Here is a 17,729-nt window from a genome sequence, read left to right on the forward strand (position 1 = left end):
AGGAGCAGGGAGGGAGGAACGAGAATGAAGATGAGAATGAATGTAGGGGTTAACCAAAATCAAACTAACTTCTCACCTTCATCATAGGCTGGCCCTGGAGGGCAGGGTCCTTTTTGGAGGATTTTCATGGCATTATCCGAGCTGATCCTTTCGAGAACTCCAAGAGGAGACAGACTGTGCTCCTGAACGAATGACCACCTCCAGGAGCCCAGAGCCCAGAAGGGTCAGCCCCGCCCAGGCTCTCCAGGGTTAAGGTGCGAGCCCAGGTCTCCAACTCCATCCCGGAATTGGCAGGATGCCTGAGATGAAGGCTTCCGGGCTCCCAGAATCTAGGCAGACATTTCTTCCAGAAAGACTTTTTCTCCTTCCATTTATTTCTCTATCAGGGAATTAGTACAGTAGGAAGAACACTAGACTGAGCGGAATGGCATCCCCTTGAGAGACCAGGCAAGTCTCCACCCCCGCCGCCCCGGGCCTCTCTCTTCTGTCTCTGCGTGCATGTTTCAGTGTGTGGGGTCTGACCAGCTCTGTGTCCATCTGTCTTCCAGTGCGTCTGTCCTGTGTGTCCTTCTTCGCCTGTCTGGCTGCCAGCGCTCTGCCCCGCGCCAGCCTCTTCTCTCTGTCTGTCCATGTCCGTGTCTTCGCCCCTTCTCTGCCCTCCTCTTTCCTGGCATTCCCCTCTTCCCCTCACTCCTGCCTCTTTCTTCCCTCCTTTCTCTCTTGCCTGTTACATTGAGGATATTTTGCTGGCGGCTTTAGTCCATTCCCATCAATAAGCATCTCTAGAGCCCCTACTGCAGCCAGTCGTTGAGCTGGGAATCCCCTGAGCATACAGAGCCACAGGTCCCTGTCCACAGGTGGCTCTGAGTCAGGTTTTAGCAACTTAATAAAAATTTCATTTTATTGTATTTAGCCTCAACGTACAGGTGGCCTTGAGTGTGATCACCTGCAGGGGGAATGGGCTGAATGACTGAGCTACAAAGTGGGAGGGAAGCAGGAGGCTGGTACCTCAGTGGGCAGAGCGTGTGGGAGCATGGGACCGTGTGGGCAGGGCGGTGCCTCCGAGAGGGGCCGCACCTGCGCTTACCCACCTGGGAAGGTGGCCCTTAGCCATTCAGGCTTGGCTCTGCCTACATTGTCAGGGGGACAGTCCTATCACCTCTCTGTCATCTTCGGGCTCTTTTCAAGGACCAGTATGTTACATAATCGATGTGGTCTGGACCCTGTGATTCTCCGTTTGGTGACTTCTCGAATATACTGCAAGAATGAGGGAGCCTCGCGGGTCTAATTATTTGGCCAACTCCTTGTTCTGCATATCAGTTTCCCTCCCCGCACGATTCATATTCTACACATCGGGCTGGCACGGAGTTCGCCTGGGGAAATTACATGGCTCTGCACTCAACATTTGTTAGAAGTTGGAGGACAGACTATCTTATTTCACTTGATAATCTCTTATTTATAGGTTTGTTCTTTTCTTCATATTAATGAGGCTTCCTATCTCCATCCTGCTATGACAGCTTTATCAACACGTCTGTGGCTGCATTTCTATCAGGTAATAGGACTGGGATCAGATTTCACATACGTACCAGGAAAATGCACTTGGTCAGGGATGTCTCTTAGGGCGAAGGGCTGGGTCTTGTGGAAGCTGCCTCCTCGGTGGGCCGTGTGTTGTTCGCAGCACACGCTGGGATCCAGGGCCCGCCGTGTCCAGCGGGAACTTTAGAGACGCTTTCCAGCCCCTCCGGGTTGGGCCTCTCTTGCGGTGGACACCTCCTTTCTGAGGCAGTAGGTGTTGCAGGAGAAGCACACGATTTAGAGTCAGACTCTCCTGGTTTGTGTCTTGCCTCTGTGAATCGATAATTGTAAATTTCTTGATTAGTACAAGAAAAATGAAGCCTTTGAATAGCTATATCCTGTATCGAGCACATGTAAACGCTTTACACGGAGCATCCCATTACCTGTCACAATCACCGTAACGCAGATTTATTTTCTTGATGAAGAAACTGAGTCAAACACACATATCTGGGTGTTCACTTTCATTCAGTACCACATACTTCAAACATGTTTTATGATTGTGTATTATACTCCAACCATCAAAGCTTAAAAACTCAAGTTTGGAAAGGCTATGGCATTTATCTCTAGTTGGATCCTCGGAGAGGAAGGACCGGCAGGGCTGCCATGAAGAGCTGTTCGCATTGGGCACTGCACAACTGGCTTAGACCAGGGGTCAGCAAACCACGGCCCTCGGGACAAATCCAGCCCGACTTCTATTTTTGTAAATAAAGTTTTATTGGAACACCGAACAATGCGTTCACTTATTCCATATAGTCTATGTCTGCTTTCATGCTACACTCGTAGTGTTGAGTAGTCGCGATACAGACAGTATAGCCCCCAAAGCCTAAAATATCGACGCCCTGGCTCTTTGGTACTTTAGAAAATGTTTGCTGACCCCTGACCCAGAAGACAGTGTGAGTTCCCATGAATGATTCAACATGTCAGGTAATAGGACTGAGTTGAATCCCAGAGCCAGGATTCAACCGTGCGTCTCAGTGAGTTCTGAGTGACCGCGTCCTTCCTCCCACGCAGGGTCACTGTGAGAACTTAGGGGATGGGACTGTCTCCTTCAGAAGGATTTACACGAGGGCCTAACGCTCTAGGGATTGGGACGGTCATTGCACAGTTTTCCACCAGGAAGATGTGGAAATCATCTGAAAATCCATCTCTAAGGGATGTGGCTGAATAAAATCTCTGTACATTTGTACAGCGACGGACCACACAGACATGAGAATGCACGAGGCAGACCTGTGTGTGCCGAGAGCTGTCCCTAGCAATTCACACGGCCGTACTTCTCTATAATCATGTAGGCACTATGGCTACTACATGTTGTCATTCTAACATGCCACTCACCTCAAGATGTGTCATTATTTTATATGCCACAAAGGGGGAAAGACAGTGGCCACCATACATTGTCTTTAATTATAAGACGGATGCTTATTTCAGAGATTTTAAACTTTTTAAAAAGTACGTTTTAGCATAGATGAAATATGGTTTCTTTACTAATTATGTAAGAACTTGCATATTTATGAAAATGCACAGAAAAAAAGTCTGGATGGATATACACACCGAAGGCCATAGAAATTATCCCCGAGGACCTAAGGGGGACTGAGGAGTAGAGGGAGCGAAGAAGGCCTTTTCTTTTTTTAAAAAAAACTTTTACTTTTTATGCCCCTAAATTGTCGAAAAGTTTTATGAGTGTATATTACTAATGTAATTTTTAAAAATATTTTTAAATGAATAAAATCGTTTAATCAGATAATATCTATAAATTAATTCATTGAAAACCTGGCGCAAAATGGGAAGACAACCCGTTTCCTTGTCTTGTCTTCTTTCTGGTCAACCACCAAGAATCATTCAATGAAGAGAGACAAAATATTGGCAACATTTTCTGAACAATAGGTGTGTGATCAATTTCAAGTGTCGTTGCCACTGATAAAAGGTTTCCATGTACAGGTTGATATTTGGTTGGTTTTTGAAATCTTTCATTTTCTGTTCTTCTGCAAAGACAATTCCTCTGTTAATTACAGACTGTTGTGACCTCCCCTGACGCCGCTCTGTGTGCAGAGGTTTAAGGTTCTCTGCTCCCATGAAGAGCATTTCGAGCTGGAATTTTCCATGTGCCTGTACTGTACACAGAACATTTAGCAAACAACTGACTTATTAGTCATAACCACAGGAAATACTTTATTAATCCTATTTCAAAATGAAAGGAACGTTTACACACCATCATTTTTTTTCATATCTATTCTCCGTACTGCTGAGGGAGAAAGGGGACAGTCCTGTTCAGAATAGCAAATAACCTCCGAATCATCTGCAAAGTGGAAATTGAGCTTGGAAATTCCCTATTCTGTAACCAACAGAATAGGAACATTTATACAAGTTGCATTTTTTTTGTGTGTGTGTTGCTTTTCCCCATTTTGAAACACAAACTGGCAATATGCTACGACATGATGTAAGTAAAAAAGACTTTCATGCACAGGAAAAGGACATTTATATGAAAGCAATTGAGGTCATAGCTTGGGCAGGCGGGGTCACTCAGTCTAGCCCCCTGCCCTCGGCAGGGACCCTGCACTGGAGTCTCCGTGGCATGGCTCAGCTTTGGCTTGTGCGCCTTTGGGACTTCAAAAACTCTGTGTAATCGCATGATGAAAGTCTAGAGCAGTAGTGACCGTGATGGCAGGAAGCCTCGGGCACCAGGGAAACGGGCAGCTAACACGGCCTGCAGGGTCCAGGAATACTTCCCAGAAATGGCACACGCTGTCCGCTGCTTCATCAGTTAGAATGGCTTTTAGCTGCATGTAATATAATACTTAAAATAATAATGGCTAAATAAGAGAGACAGTTATTTGATATAACTTAAAAAATTCAGAGAAAAGCAACCCCAGGGCTACTTCAGTGGCTCAAGGATGCTCTTACGGAGATAGGCCCTTTTCATCACTCTGCTCACCTACATCAGCTTCTTCATCTTTCATGCCCCATGGTGGCCAGGTGGCTGCCAAAGCTCCAGGAATCATGTCCCCACATGATCAAGGCTAAAGACACAAGTCAGAGAGGTGACCAAGGAGGCAGAGAGAGCTCTTTTCATGTCATTATACTTTGTCAAGGAGGACCTAGAAGAACCTCCCGGAAGACTTCCCCATATATACAAATGTCTAGAAATAGATCACATGGCTCCCTAGCTGCAAGGGAAGCTAGCAAGTGAATATGTTGCTTGTTTAGCAACTATAGGGAGATAGACAAAGGTGAAGGAATGTCGAAAATAACCCCTGGGTTAGCTAATTAAGTGTCTGACAGTGTTCCTAGCTGTCAGCTATGAACTCTTCACTTCTTGGTCCTCCCCGGTCCCAAGGGATGGATCGTGATTGGACTAAGAAATTCGATTCCTCGTGCCAGTCAGGAATGGGATTGGGATGCAGTCTGCCCAGTGAGATGTGAGATGATATCTCTCAGAAGTCTGGGGGAGCTTCCAGGAGACTCAGCTCCTGTCTTAGGAGTTCAGCCTCTTCCCCTCTTTCAGAATTTGGACCCTTTTGTTTGAGGTTCAGGTACTTGGAGTCACTGCAGCCCTATTAAACCACGGAAGGATCATTGCGAAGACACAACCCAACACATTAAAAATGGAAGACTGGAGAGAAAAAACGGACACATGTCCATCGGGACTTGGGAACTTCCTACCTCCACGGTTTTTGTTCTGTGCGACTGATACCTTCGGTTTGCTCGAAAGGCAGGTCCTGGGGTGAAGGGCTAATATGCCCCTGGGTCGAATGTGGCATGTCAGAGAACACGACTGAGGGACCGAGAGTGAGGCAGAGCCCGCAGAAGAGCCAGTAGGAGAAAGCGTGATCCACTCGGCTTCCACTGAGTGTAAAGCCATAAGCTACATCTCGGGAGGATAGTTTATCCACCAGCTCTCATCATCCATTGATCAAATGGATGTGTTAATTTCCCCGAACATTGGAGTTTTACATAAATAGGTATTGGCCTGGGTCCCACAGAGTCCGACAACTTGGCATGAACAGGGAAACCTTGGGAAGGAGATGAGAAACGTGTGGTCCAGGCACAGGGATGAGTTGAGGTCCAGTCGGATCGCACCTAATTTTGATGGACACTCGGTGGTGGATAGAAGGAGTCAGCTGACGTGTTGTCTGTTACAGTTTACCCTTTGCATCGGTGAGATCCCCTCGTGACCTCCGCTTTGGAAAACATGGTGCCCTTTTTTCTCCCTGAGAAGAAAGCACAAGGCTGACTAATGACAGAGTCCCCGTCAAGGTGGTAGTCAGCTAGACCCTCTGCAAAGGCTCAGGGCAAGAGGGTTTGTGACCCTTACCTCGATCCCTGCTGTAGCTGCTGGTTGTGAGCTCATAATTCGCATCCATCATCATCACCCTCTGCTGTTATATGCTAGAGTTCTCTGAGCCCTTGTTGGGTCATGGTTCCCGACACTGCTGATTTTCTATTATCACGGGGCTCAGAAGCACCAGAAGACGCCCCAGAAAATTCTCCCGCCCTCATCTTGTAGTTGCACCCCAACTTCTTCGTGTATTCAGCATAAATTCACCTCATCTGCACTGCGGCTCCTTTCTAGGCTGCTGGCTCGCTGGCATGAAGAACGCAATCCACTGATAGAATCCAAGAGACACGAAAGAGGTATCCAGTTCAATAGTGAATACCCTGCGGTGCAAGCCATTCTGAGTTGGATTTGGGGGTCTTTTTTTCCTAGTAGTCTAAAGCATCTTCACTACTATATCAGAGAAAGTGACAGCTAAGGTCGAGATCCAAAAGAATAGTAGAAGGTTAAAAAGGCAAAGATGATGGTCAAATATGTTTCAGGCAGATGGAAAGTCGTGTGTAAAAACCTAGGAGAATAAAAATGCAGTGTTTGTGGAGCTTAAAACGGTTCAGTATGGCCAGAGTCAAGATTATTGTAAAAGATGCTTGTTAGATTCTTGTATGATGTTGGCAGCTCGCCAAGGAGAGGTTAGTACCTTTGAGAAACCATCATAAAGAGAAACCTTTTGTCACTGAAACAGTAGCTGAGATTGCCTTGTCTTCTGAGAATTAGATAACATTGGCTTTTATCCCTAACTAAATGTATCACATGCTATCGGATTAGCTTTCCCCAAGACTTTCCTAAATTTTATGTCTTATGTTTATATCTCCAACTCTAATTTCCATTACTGTTAAGTGCATTTGTCTTTTGCTTTCTGTGGCTGTGTCTTGCATCAGCCCAAATATGCAAGAAAGCCACTTGTGATGTCTTTCCAAAACGACAGTCCACCAGGGCAGCTGGATAAACTCAATAATCACTTAATATTTTTTTGTGGGGGAAGAGATAATAAAAGGTGACCAATTATGGCCTAGGCAGTTGTTTAAGAGGACACCCTTGATTTAAGGTGCCTCTGCCACTTCTCACTGGCCAACCTCATTCTTCAAGTTTCCCGTTCCGCAGCCATGACGTTTTCTTCACCCCTAAGAATCTCCTCACGTCCTTGCTACTCATCTTTCCCGCCAGCTTCCAAATCCTCTTGCGTTATTTCACAGAGACATTCCATTTTTCATGGATGCCCTAATCCTTCCAGACGCCAGACACCCATCTTTCCACGACCACAACTGCTCACCAAGGTGGTTTTGCTAACCAAATGCAGCCCTTTTCCCAAAGCTCACCACCTAATCTGAGAATTGTTTTCTCCACACTTTTTTTTTTTTTGACAGAGAAGGAAATCCCTGGAGTGGGAAGGAGTTGGTCAGGGGTCGAGACTTCTCCCAAGGGTGCTGACCCTGAGCTGCCTCAAAGGGCGGGCTGTGGCCAGCTAGGGAAAGAGCAGAAGAGAGAATGCTGTTCTTGAGCATAGACGTTAGGGCATGAGATGGTGACCGTCCACCTCCCCTGCGACAGCTTTTAACTTTCATAAGTCATTGGAGCCAGTGGATGAAGGAGAAAGCCCCGTGGACTTAATCTGAAAGGCTACCAGTCCAGAGGCCACCAGCACTGTGTCTTATAAGGACATAGGGGAAGGTTCCTTCAAGCTGTGAATGTGCTCACCCTAGAGTGGCAATAAATTAAGGTGCACTGAACGTCCCTTTTAACTTCCAGCCAGCCTGCCTACTCTGTAGGGGTTAAGTGGGCAGAACTTGGAGCCAAGCTCCTTGGATTCAAGTACTGACACAACCACTTGGTAGCCATGGGGGTCTCGGGCCAGTCACTGGACCTCTCTGTGTCTAGGTTTCTCGTCTATAAAATTGAGATGATGATAGCACAGGGTTTTCTGAAGATTAAGTAAGTCATATCTATGTAATCTGCTTAAAACGGTGCCTGGCACAAACTAAGCTTTTGTTAAGTATTAGCTCTTAATGCAGATTCTTAACTCTGCTCACTGAAAATCCTTGTAGCATTACATGGTTGAGCCATAAAAATTCGTTCTAGTCCAGGCCACTTCTTGCACCATACAAGTTTTTATAATGGAAAAATGCATCTGATGCCACCGGTGAAGTTACCAAACATGGCTTGCCTAGCTCAGACCTCTATTGCATATAATGAGAACAAAATTAGGAATCAGAGACTGAGAAAAATCATCTCATACGTTGTAAAGGAACACGCACCTGCTTTAAGGTACAGTTGCCTGCTTGCTGGGGACGTGTTCTTTATGTTCCCTTTCGTTGCTACCTCCTGTGATGCTCATGGGAACTTCAAAATATACTGATGCCTGGGTCCCACCACCATGAATTCTGATGTAGCTGGTCTAAGTCGTAGCCTGGACTTTGGGATCTTAAAAAGCTCTCCAAATGATTCTAATCGAGGTTGAAGGAGAGACCCACCACTGTTGTTTAAAAAAAAAATCCCTGCTAACAGACCATACCCCAGACAAGTTAAATCAGAATCACTGGGCGAGGCTTGGGCATTTTTTTAAGAGCTACCCTGGTGGTTGACAGTGCAGCCAAGGTTAAGAATCACCGCTGTTGAGCCGCAGCTCATTGATTTGGGTCTAAGCTCAGGTACTGCTTGAGATTTGCTCTGCGATGTCTTGTCAGTTTTGTAGTTGGCAATGACCAAATAAACCCATCTGTCTTAAAAAAAGAGAACCTTCGTTATTGAAATCCCCCTCCCATAACTTTGGCTCTGCGAGACTGACATCGTATTTATCATGTGATGCTGATAACGTGAACTTTTCTTAAGATCACAAACCTCATGCTGGTCATCGTGGACTGCCCTGTTTCAATTCCCAGACTTTACCGTTCTTCTGGTAAAATTATCCCAGAACTTTTTAAAAATTCAATTTATTTAAACTAGACAAGAATAATAATAATGGATCCATTTCTCCCGCCTTTCACCTCCCGCTTCTAGCAACCACCAATCTGTTCTCTGTATCTGTGGGTTTGTTTTTTAAAAACTTTATTTTTAGGTTCCACATGTAAGAGGAATTATACAACATTTGTCTTTCTCTGTCTGACTTATTTCACTTGGTGTAATACCTTTGCGGTCCACCTGTGTTGTCGCAAATGGCAAGATTTTATTTTTTTATGACTGAATAATATTCCACTGTATGTATGTATACACACACACACACACACACACACACACACACACACACGTATGCGCCCTATCATCTTTATCCATTCATCCATCGATAGACACTTAGGTTGTTTCTATATCTTGGTTATTGTACATAATGCTGCAATGAACATGGGGGTACATGTATCTTTTCGAGTTAGTATTTTTGTTTTCTTCGGATAAATACCCAGAAGTGGAATTGCTGGGTCATGTGGGAGTTTTATTCTTTCATTTTTTGAGGAATCTCCATAACGTTATCCACAGTGGCTGCACCAAATTATAATCCCACCGCCAGTGCCCGAGGGGTCCCTTTTCTCTACATCCTTGCCAATTTGTTGTTCTTAGTCTTCTTGATAACAAGCATTCTAATAGGTGTGACGTGATGTCTCATTGTGGTTTGGATTTGCATTTATTTCCCTAATGACTAATGATCTTCTACCCACTTTTAAAATTTATTTATTTATTTTTGCTATTGAGTTGTATGAGTTCATTGTATATTTTGAATATTAAGCCCTTATCAGATACATGATTTGCAAATATTTCCCCCCATTCGAAAGGTTGCCTTTTCATTTTCTTGATAGCTTCCTTTGCTGTGCAGAAGCTTTTTAGTTTGATATAGTCCCGCTTGTTTATTTTTGCTTTTGTTGCTTTTGCTTGTGGTGTCATATTCAAAAAAATCATCACTAAGACCTATGTCAAGGAGCTTACTACCTGTTTTTCTTCTAGGAGTTTTACGGTTCCAGGTTTAACATTTCGAATTGATTTCTGTGTGTGGAGTAACATAGTGGGCCAGCTTCATTCTTTTGCATGTGGCTATCCAATAAATTTTTCCTTGAAGAACCACTTTTTTTTTTACCTCTTAGGCATTGTTTTGTGGGGGTGGGGGGCTTCATGAGAAGAAGGAGGTCCTGATTAGGCTAAGCCAATTAGCATATCTCACCTATGGGTATAGTAATTGGATCTAAGATGAGCACGCGGTCACTTTCTGGCCAATGAGAATTGAACTCAGGTTTAGGGATTGGGAAAGAGTAGCTTCATCTCAGTGGGATCTGAAGCTGAGAAGGTGTGAGGGCTGGAGCTGGCTAGGCTGCCCGAGAATGAAGCCCTTCCACACACAAAAGCTGAGCAGAGTCGCAGTAAACTCTGTCCTGCCCACTTGGTGAAGTGCCACAAATCAGCAGGGCCAGATTACTCTTGATTTTTCTCTTACTCGAGTCAATGAATTCTCTTTCCATGAAAGCCAGGTTGAACTGGAGTGTTTGCTTAATCTCCATGAAGCATTTAACTGGCATAGAAGAACAGAGGAAAAATTTGAATAGCACGGTTTAACTTTGCAGAGTAATTTCTTCATTTATCCTCGCCACAATGACATGGAGTCAGTGTATCGGGGTGCTAGATCGTCAGCTTCATGGGGACAGGAAGCCAAGGTGCTTGGCTCCTTCTCCGTATCTCCTGGCACAGAGCCTCATGCATGGTAGGCACTCAAAAAATAATTACTGAGAGGATGAGTGAATTTCAAGTTGGCATCACATGGTTTCAGCCTTACTCAGGACTGCCCTTTATCTAACATGATCCACTCGCCGTTTCTTGAATGAACCTTGTATTTCTATGCTTCTGCCTGAGTCATTCCTTCCACCTCAAATACTTTGTCTGCTCCCTCTGCCTTGCCATTCCTCGTTCACCCTTCAAGACCCAGAATAAAGGCCTTTATGGCTCTTGCTCTGCTTCCCATCGGTTTGACAAAATGGCTCTCTCACCCTCCAGATTCCTGTAGGAAGGGTGATAAAGACTCATACAGAATTGGGTTGGACTCTGCACTGCTTTACTTCCTAGCAAGGTGACCTGGCAAGTCATTTAAATGTGTCAAGCCTGGGTTTCCTCAGTGCAAAGTTGGGATAAAAATTCTGCCAACCTCACATGCCTGTTGTGGAGAGCAGATGAAACACACGGTGTACAAATTTTCTGTGGGTTCTAGCACAGAAAAGACAGCAATTCTAAGAGGTGCTGTTCTTGTCCCTGATTCCCAGGTGAGGCGCCGTACAACCAGGTGACCTGTGCCTAAGGTCCAATGTCTATTCATTCACTGGTTCATTTATAAGTCATTGTCTATCGAGTTCCTACTACGTTTCAAGCACTGTGAGGCTTGGGATGTAGTGGTAAAACAAGATGGATAATATCTCTGTTCTATTCATGAGGGAGATGGATCTGACATAAACAGATAATCACGTGCCTAATGAATGTTACCGAGGGGAAGTCTAGGAGTTATGGGAAGGCACTGTCAAGAGGCTATAACTCGACCATAAGAATTCCTTGAGGTATGACATTTAAACTGAGCTAGGAAGAGCATGAGGCCTCTTCCTCCAGGGACATAAAAGCCAGGATCAGCGTCTTTCTGTCCTTGATGATCCTGGGGGCCCAGACTTTGGCAGCCCCTGGGGATACGTGGCATTCCCTTCCCTCCAACCTGGGGACCATGGGGGAGGACAGTTTTCTTCATGATTCTGGTTGGTCTGTTTATCTCCTTATCTCCTGCCAGTAATGATATCAATCTCCTTCACCGGCCTCTCTTCTTTACCAAGGCTTCTGATGATATTTCTTTGTCCTCTGAAATTGCCTCCGTGAGAAACGGGCTCTTACACGTTGGCTCGATACAATTCTTCCTCCCCTCCCCCCGTGCCACAATCAACAGAGTCGACAGGGCTCCTGCTCAGAGATCAGCCTTTCCCAGAGGCTTCTGACGGTGGATGCCTGTGATTGAGAGGTTGTAAATGGGCAGCACACAGGTTGTTGGGAATTTCACATGGAAATCCAGATTTCTGGCTTCTCTCGAAAAGTCAGAAGAATTGTCAGCACCGTTTCCACACCGTTTCCAAATGGCAGTACTCGGCTGTAGCTGAGTGGCAGCTGTGTCTCTTAGATGAGGCACACATCTAAGAGAGATGTTCCAGTTCACCTCAGACACCATCACTCCTGTTATGTCCCCAACCCAGCCTGCTTAGTCATTTATGATACCTTTTGGTCTCTTAAGTCAAGTTTGCACTGAATTTTAATTCGAATTTAAAGAGGACCTGGCACGTTGTAAGTGCTGAATTAAGAGTCGCTGTTATTCATAGTTGCCATGGGAAAGCTATCCAAAGACTACAGCCCCAGGGATGGATAGAAAAAAATATGGGGCCTTTCCCGAATAGCAGTTGGATAGAGATAGTGTTGTTAACCAAATGTTCGAAAAAGCACCCTCCCTTCCTCCTTAAATCAGCATTCTTACCTTAAAACGTTTCTTAGTGAGTTGCACAAAATCCTCGCCCATAACAAATACAGAACATGTCGCAGGTAAGGTGATTATTATTATTTACCATCATCGCATAATTAGACATCATTTCAACAATTACCCAAACAGGAACTGCGTGAATAAACACTCCTTAGGAAAGCACAAAGTCATGGAAAGAGGTCGGGGGTGAGATCCTGGCGTTCAGAGGGTGCTTCCCGTTTAGGATCATGCAGGAGGTGGACACGCGCTGAGGAGAGTCCCGGGGATGTGGTCCAGCCAGGCATTTATGGCTTTTTGAGAATGGATTCAGGGCAGTGAGTTTCCTCTGGCTCGGTATCTAGCAAAGTGGCTCCGTCCATCAGCGAGAGGGACTAATAATTTAGCTGAACTTGGATCTGCTTTCTACTAGAGTGTTGGGCGCTGTCCAAGGTACTGACACCGGGGCACCAGGCAGGCATGGACCGCGTGCCTCGTCGCAGTTCACAGAGCAGCACCCTCCTCGCCTCGGGTCTCAGGAGACGAGATTCAGTCTGCCGTACCATATGCACCTGTTGATCGCCTACTCCGTGCCAGTCAGGGAACTGGGTGCTGAGGGAGGAATAGACTGACAAAATACATAAACAACCCAAGTAAGACAATAGCAGATAGACAAGGACTACGATGAAAATAAAAAGTATCCGAGGAGATACACTTACCACAGAGCTTGGCTTGTGGCCACTTAATGAAGGTTTGGTCCAGTTTCTTCCCTGTCCGACCTGTACGGCCTCTCCCTCTTCAATGGGTTCCATTCTTCTCTCCCTTTTTTGTCTTAGGGTCTTGAGTTTGAATCTCAGCTCTATCACGGTTCTGTGTCCTTGAGCAGCTGGTTCAATGTCTCTGAGCCTTAATTTCCTTATCTGCAAAGTGGGTGTAAAGATAGCACCTGCCCCTCAGTGCTGAAGTGAGGAATAACCAAGTCTCGCATGTGAAGCACTTGTACAATGCCCAGCTACGTTGGGCACTCAGGAAATATTGAGATGGGAATGGTCTGAATCCTGCTTGTGCTTCCAAGGTCAACTCAAGCCTCACCTCCTCTGGAACATTCTCCTAGCCTCCCCCCAACCCCTTCACCACCACCACACACATGACTTTGCTGTTCTGGGACCAGGCTGTTTACCTGCTAATTGTCTGTCTCACCAAAACTAAATAAGCTCCTAGTCTCCTTTGCAACCCCCACTCTCATGCACCTAACACCCTACTGAGCCCTTCGTGGCGCTCAATACATGGTTATTGACTGACAACATGCACATGACTTGATATTCTCGATGTCTAATTATTTTCCGTGGATCAGGCGAAGGGGAGACCTGTGTGTCACGCTGACTCCTGATGCTGCTGCTGACATGCGTGTAGAGCCAGAGCCCTCAGATTTATGCAGGCTGAATGCAGTGGATAACCCCCACCTTCCTTTCATGAAGGAAAAATCAAGGGTAATCACGCGACTTTCTTCAGCTCCGTTTGTGTGTGTGAGGAGCGTTACACTGGCATTGATTACAGAAAGGAAAGAAGATGTGATAAGTACCGAAGGAGGAATTAGTTGTACTCGGCCTCATTAAAATCCCATAGAAAGAATTCTTCTCTTATTTGGAAAGGTGATCTAACATGACCTTGAAGCCATCGTATGAACCACTGTACTTTTCATTTTAAGGGGAATAAATGGCAGAGAGATCATTTGAGCAAGGCAGTCCTTCAGCTGCCTTTCAGAAATGAAATGACCTTGATTTCCAAACCACTTCCTCCCAATGAAATTAAATTCCATTGAACCCTGACAGTTAAGGGAAAGCTAATCAACCCAGAGGTGGAGCTCACCCAACTGATGCCGTGGCAGGAGTCGGGGGCCTGTGGGGAGGGAGAAAGGAGCAGGGAGGTGAAGGGTCTTGGACATTTGGTCAAAGTCGATTTTTTTCACACACACATTGAAATGTAGCCTTTCTCCCCAGATGGAGCTTATGCTATATCATGTGCCTTAATAGTAGAAGGCGATTATTCTACAGTCTAGCACAGTTTAGAAAATTTCCAGGCAGCTTATCTGCCTGGAGAGGACCTGCTACAGTCAAGATATAACAGCCACCACGATAACTATCATCTGTGTATTTCTGATTGTGCCAAGCCCTTGGGACACCTCACCTCATTTAATTCTCACAGCTGTTCGTGCTAGCTGCCACGAATATTCTTCCCATTTTGCGGATAAGAAAACTGAGGCCGAGAGATGTTAAGTCGTTTGCCCAAGGTCACACGGCTTAAATGAATGGCATAGCTGAGGCTAGAATCCAGATTTGCTGGATTCTGAAACCACCATGGCTCTTTTGACCCAACTAGGCCATGCCCTGCGTAGGAGTGTTCTTCTCAGGGAGGATGTCAGACTTTTTAATCCCATGTAGAAAGCATCTTCTTTGGCCCGTATCACTCCAGTTTGGTAATAGTGATGTATTCTGTAACCCGTACTCCATAGCTATTCGTGACTGCAGCTCAGTATAAATTGGCAGGTGTATGAGAAATACCTTAGTTGAGGTCGGAAGAGACATGGTGACTCTAGCCCTCATGGACTGATAACAGCATGTTGACCCAAATACGGAGAATGGAGCTAACAGCGGAGGCAGCTAAGGAGACACAGCAGCACAATGCCGTCCTTATGAGTGTGGACGCTGGGGTCTGGTTGCCTAACCCTGGATCCACCACCACTTTGTAGTTGTGTAACTACGGGCAAATTACTTAAGCTCTCTGGGACTCTGTTTCTTCGTCTTCGGAATGGAGAAAATAACGATACCTACTGTATAAGGGTATCGTGAACGTTAAGTGAGATAGTTGTATAACTAGCATGCAATAAGTGCCTAGTGTACATTAGCTATTAAGATACCAATTTGGTCCCTGGAAATGGGAACACCTGAGATTCTGAAAGAAGACAGAAGAGGTCAGTTTGCTGGAAGCTGATCACCAAGGGAGAGTTGCTTAGAGGCGAATTGTACGGGGGATGGCAAGGGCGAAGGGGAACCAGGGCCAGGAAGGGGAGGAGTCCGCGGGACGAGCTGCATTCTCGGCATGTGGGAGGAGCCCTTGAGAGGAAAGGCTGGGCCTGAGAGAAGGAGAGATGCAACTTAGGAGAATCCCTACATCTTTCCATCCTGCAGTCCCTTCATCCTTCTATCTTTCCATCTTTCTACCCTTCCACACATTGCTCCATCCACCCATCCATCCTCTCATTCCAGAGTCTGCCATCTTTTCTGGGTTTCCAACCCTCCTTCCATCTTTCTGTCCTTTCGTGACTGCATCTGCTCGTCTATGCGGCCCGTTTTCATCCTCAGGGTAGCATAGCGGTTTAGAAGGCAGAATATAGAGATGGAAGGTGAGATTCCCACCCTGTGTTACTTACTACTTGACCTTGGGCAAACTTCTTAACCTCTCCGAGTTTCCCATTTGTGGGACCGTCTCTTGAGGTAAAGGGGAGCGCCAGGAGGGTTCCGAGCAAGGGAGCGATACAGTCATGTCTGTGTTTTCGCAGCTTTTCTCTGCTGTGGGGAGGATGCAGTGAAAGGGGGCAAGACCAGCAAGAGGGAGGTGAGAGGGAGGTCGATTGGAAGCGACTGCAAATAACTCAGGCGAAGATGACGTGAACAGGAATCGAGAAATGACAGCTGTCACTCATCGTGTGCTGAGGGGGTGTCCCCGACACCTCAGCGCCGTGTGCTTCGCCCCTTTTATTTCCTCGACTCCGACTAAGATCCCTATGAGTTAGATACTATTTTATGATTTCCATTTTACAGGAGTGGAGAGCGAGGCTTCGACAGTGTGAGGAACTCAATAGGCGCCAGGATCGCACCACGGCTAAGTAGCAGAGCTGCAGCTCGAACACAGATCCTTGACCTTGACGTCTGCTTGGCAGCTCCAGGTCACCCCCTGTGCAGGACAGTGGAGGAAGACGGGCTCCTTCACGGGACACTGCTGCTATCCGAATGGTAAGATGTCACCGCTGACCGTGGGAGGCGCTGATATGCTGGCCGGTAAGCCAGCTCTCTGCGAAGCGCAAGAGCCCTAGTGTGTAGCGTTTACTGATTTATAAGGTATAAATACTCCCACCATGGCTAATTGGACGCTTCAAAGCTGGGAAACTTCCCAGAAAATTGCATATTGTCACCAAATTCTCAAAGTATTCCAAGGTTTTCATTGTGATACCAAAGACCTTGTGCTACATTTTTAAAAACCAACCTCCGAGTGGCATTTAATGAATAAATCGACAGTAGACATGTATTTAGCTCTCAGACTGCAGCATGGCTGGGGTCCGGCTGAGCGAGGCTGGGCTCGACTCAGCTGCTCTGCTCTGTGTGTCGCGACTTCTCCACCTGGGACCAGCAGGCTAGCCCAGGCCCGGTCACATGATAACTGGAAACTTTCAAGGTCTCCCAAGCCGTAAGCTCGTAGCTCGTGCCCGGTCACCTTCACCCCATTCTGTTAGCCACAGCAAGTCACATGTTTGGACTCAAAGTCAAGGGGCAGGGAAATATATTTGGTCCTCGTAGTGGAAGGGAGTGCCAGTCCCATGGGAAAGAACACGATCCGAGGAGGTGTCGTAACATCGAGGCCACGGACTCCGTCTACCGCAGGGGTGTCCCCTCCAGGCGGGCAGAGCAGACTGTGCCTGAGTCTCACCGTCTCCTCCCCCGGGGTCGGCGTTGTGCCTCCACCCCAGCTGTTTGTCCCGCACCCTGGTGAGGACAGGATGGGGCGAGCCCACAGGCCTGGGCCTCCTCCCTTCCGTCCTCTGCCGCTGAGAAGGCTGGGGTTGTCCCTCCGTTTAGAGACCTGAGCCCTCCTTCGCCATTCCGACAAGCCCCGTGACTTTCTTTCTGCTCAGGGTTTCGAGTGAGCCCTGCAGCAAGGTGGTGCAGATGCAACTTCCCCGAATGCATCTTAAAAACGAGAGCCTTTTAAAAACGTTACGAATAGGCTTTATCGATACCACGTGCAAACAACAACAACAAAGAAAGGAAGATCGTCAGGTGTACACACGGCAATCAAGCAGATTGGGTGCGTTGGAACCCATTAAAGTTAATTGCTTTCACTTGTTATTCCTGGGGGCTGTCGTATCGGTATTAAACGCCAGTGGAATCTGCCGTATGTTTGATTTAGTGGAACCGAGGATTCGGTGATTTACTGCCTCTCCGAGAGGTTTTTATCAAAGCGAGGAATATGCTGAGTGCCTCCTCTCGCTTTTCATGGTACCTGCTGGAAAGCACCTTTGCTGAAAGATTGTCTCCCATCCTGTCTCGGGGCCTGTGAGAGTCTCGCCTTTAAGATTCCTGCCCATCTCCAAGTGGGATCGAC

The 17,729-nt window shown here is 46.5% G+C and overlaps 1 long non-coding RNA gene across 2 annotated transcripts in view; it reads left to right on the top strand.

Annotated features, from left to right (window-relative positions):
- LOC111730445 overlaps positions 1–17,729 on the top strand; it is a 260,033-nt gene that overhangs the window by 239,329 nt on the left and 2,975 nt on the right. Inside the window, exons 5-6 of one of the 2 annotated variants that reach the window (XR_002776696.1) lie at positions 16,172–16,363; positions 17,260–17,533. This is a non-coding gene — a long non-coding RNA (uncharacterized LOC111730445). Of the gene's footprint in view, positions 1–16,171; positions 16,364–17,259; positions 17,534–17,729 lie in introns of those variants that run through there. The other variant, XR_002776695.1, reaches the window with a different exon arrangement.

Source organism: Pteropus vampyrus, unplaced genomic scaffold (assembly GCF_000151845.1).
Source record: "Pteropus vampyrus isolate Shadow unplaced genomic scaffold, Pvam_2.0 Scaffold314, whole genome shotgun sequence".
Taxonomy (NCBI): Eukaryota; Metazoa; Chordata; class Mammalia; order Chiroptera; family Pteropodidae; genus Pteropus; species Pteropus vampyrus.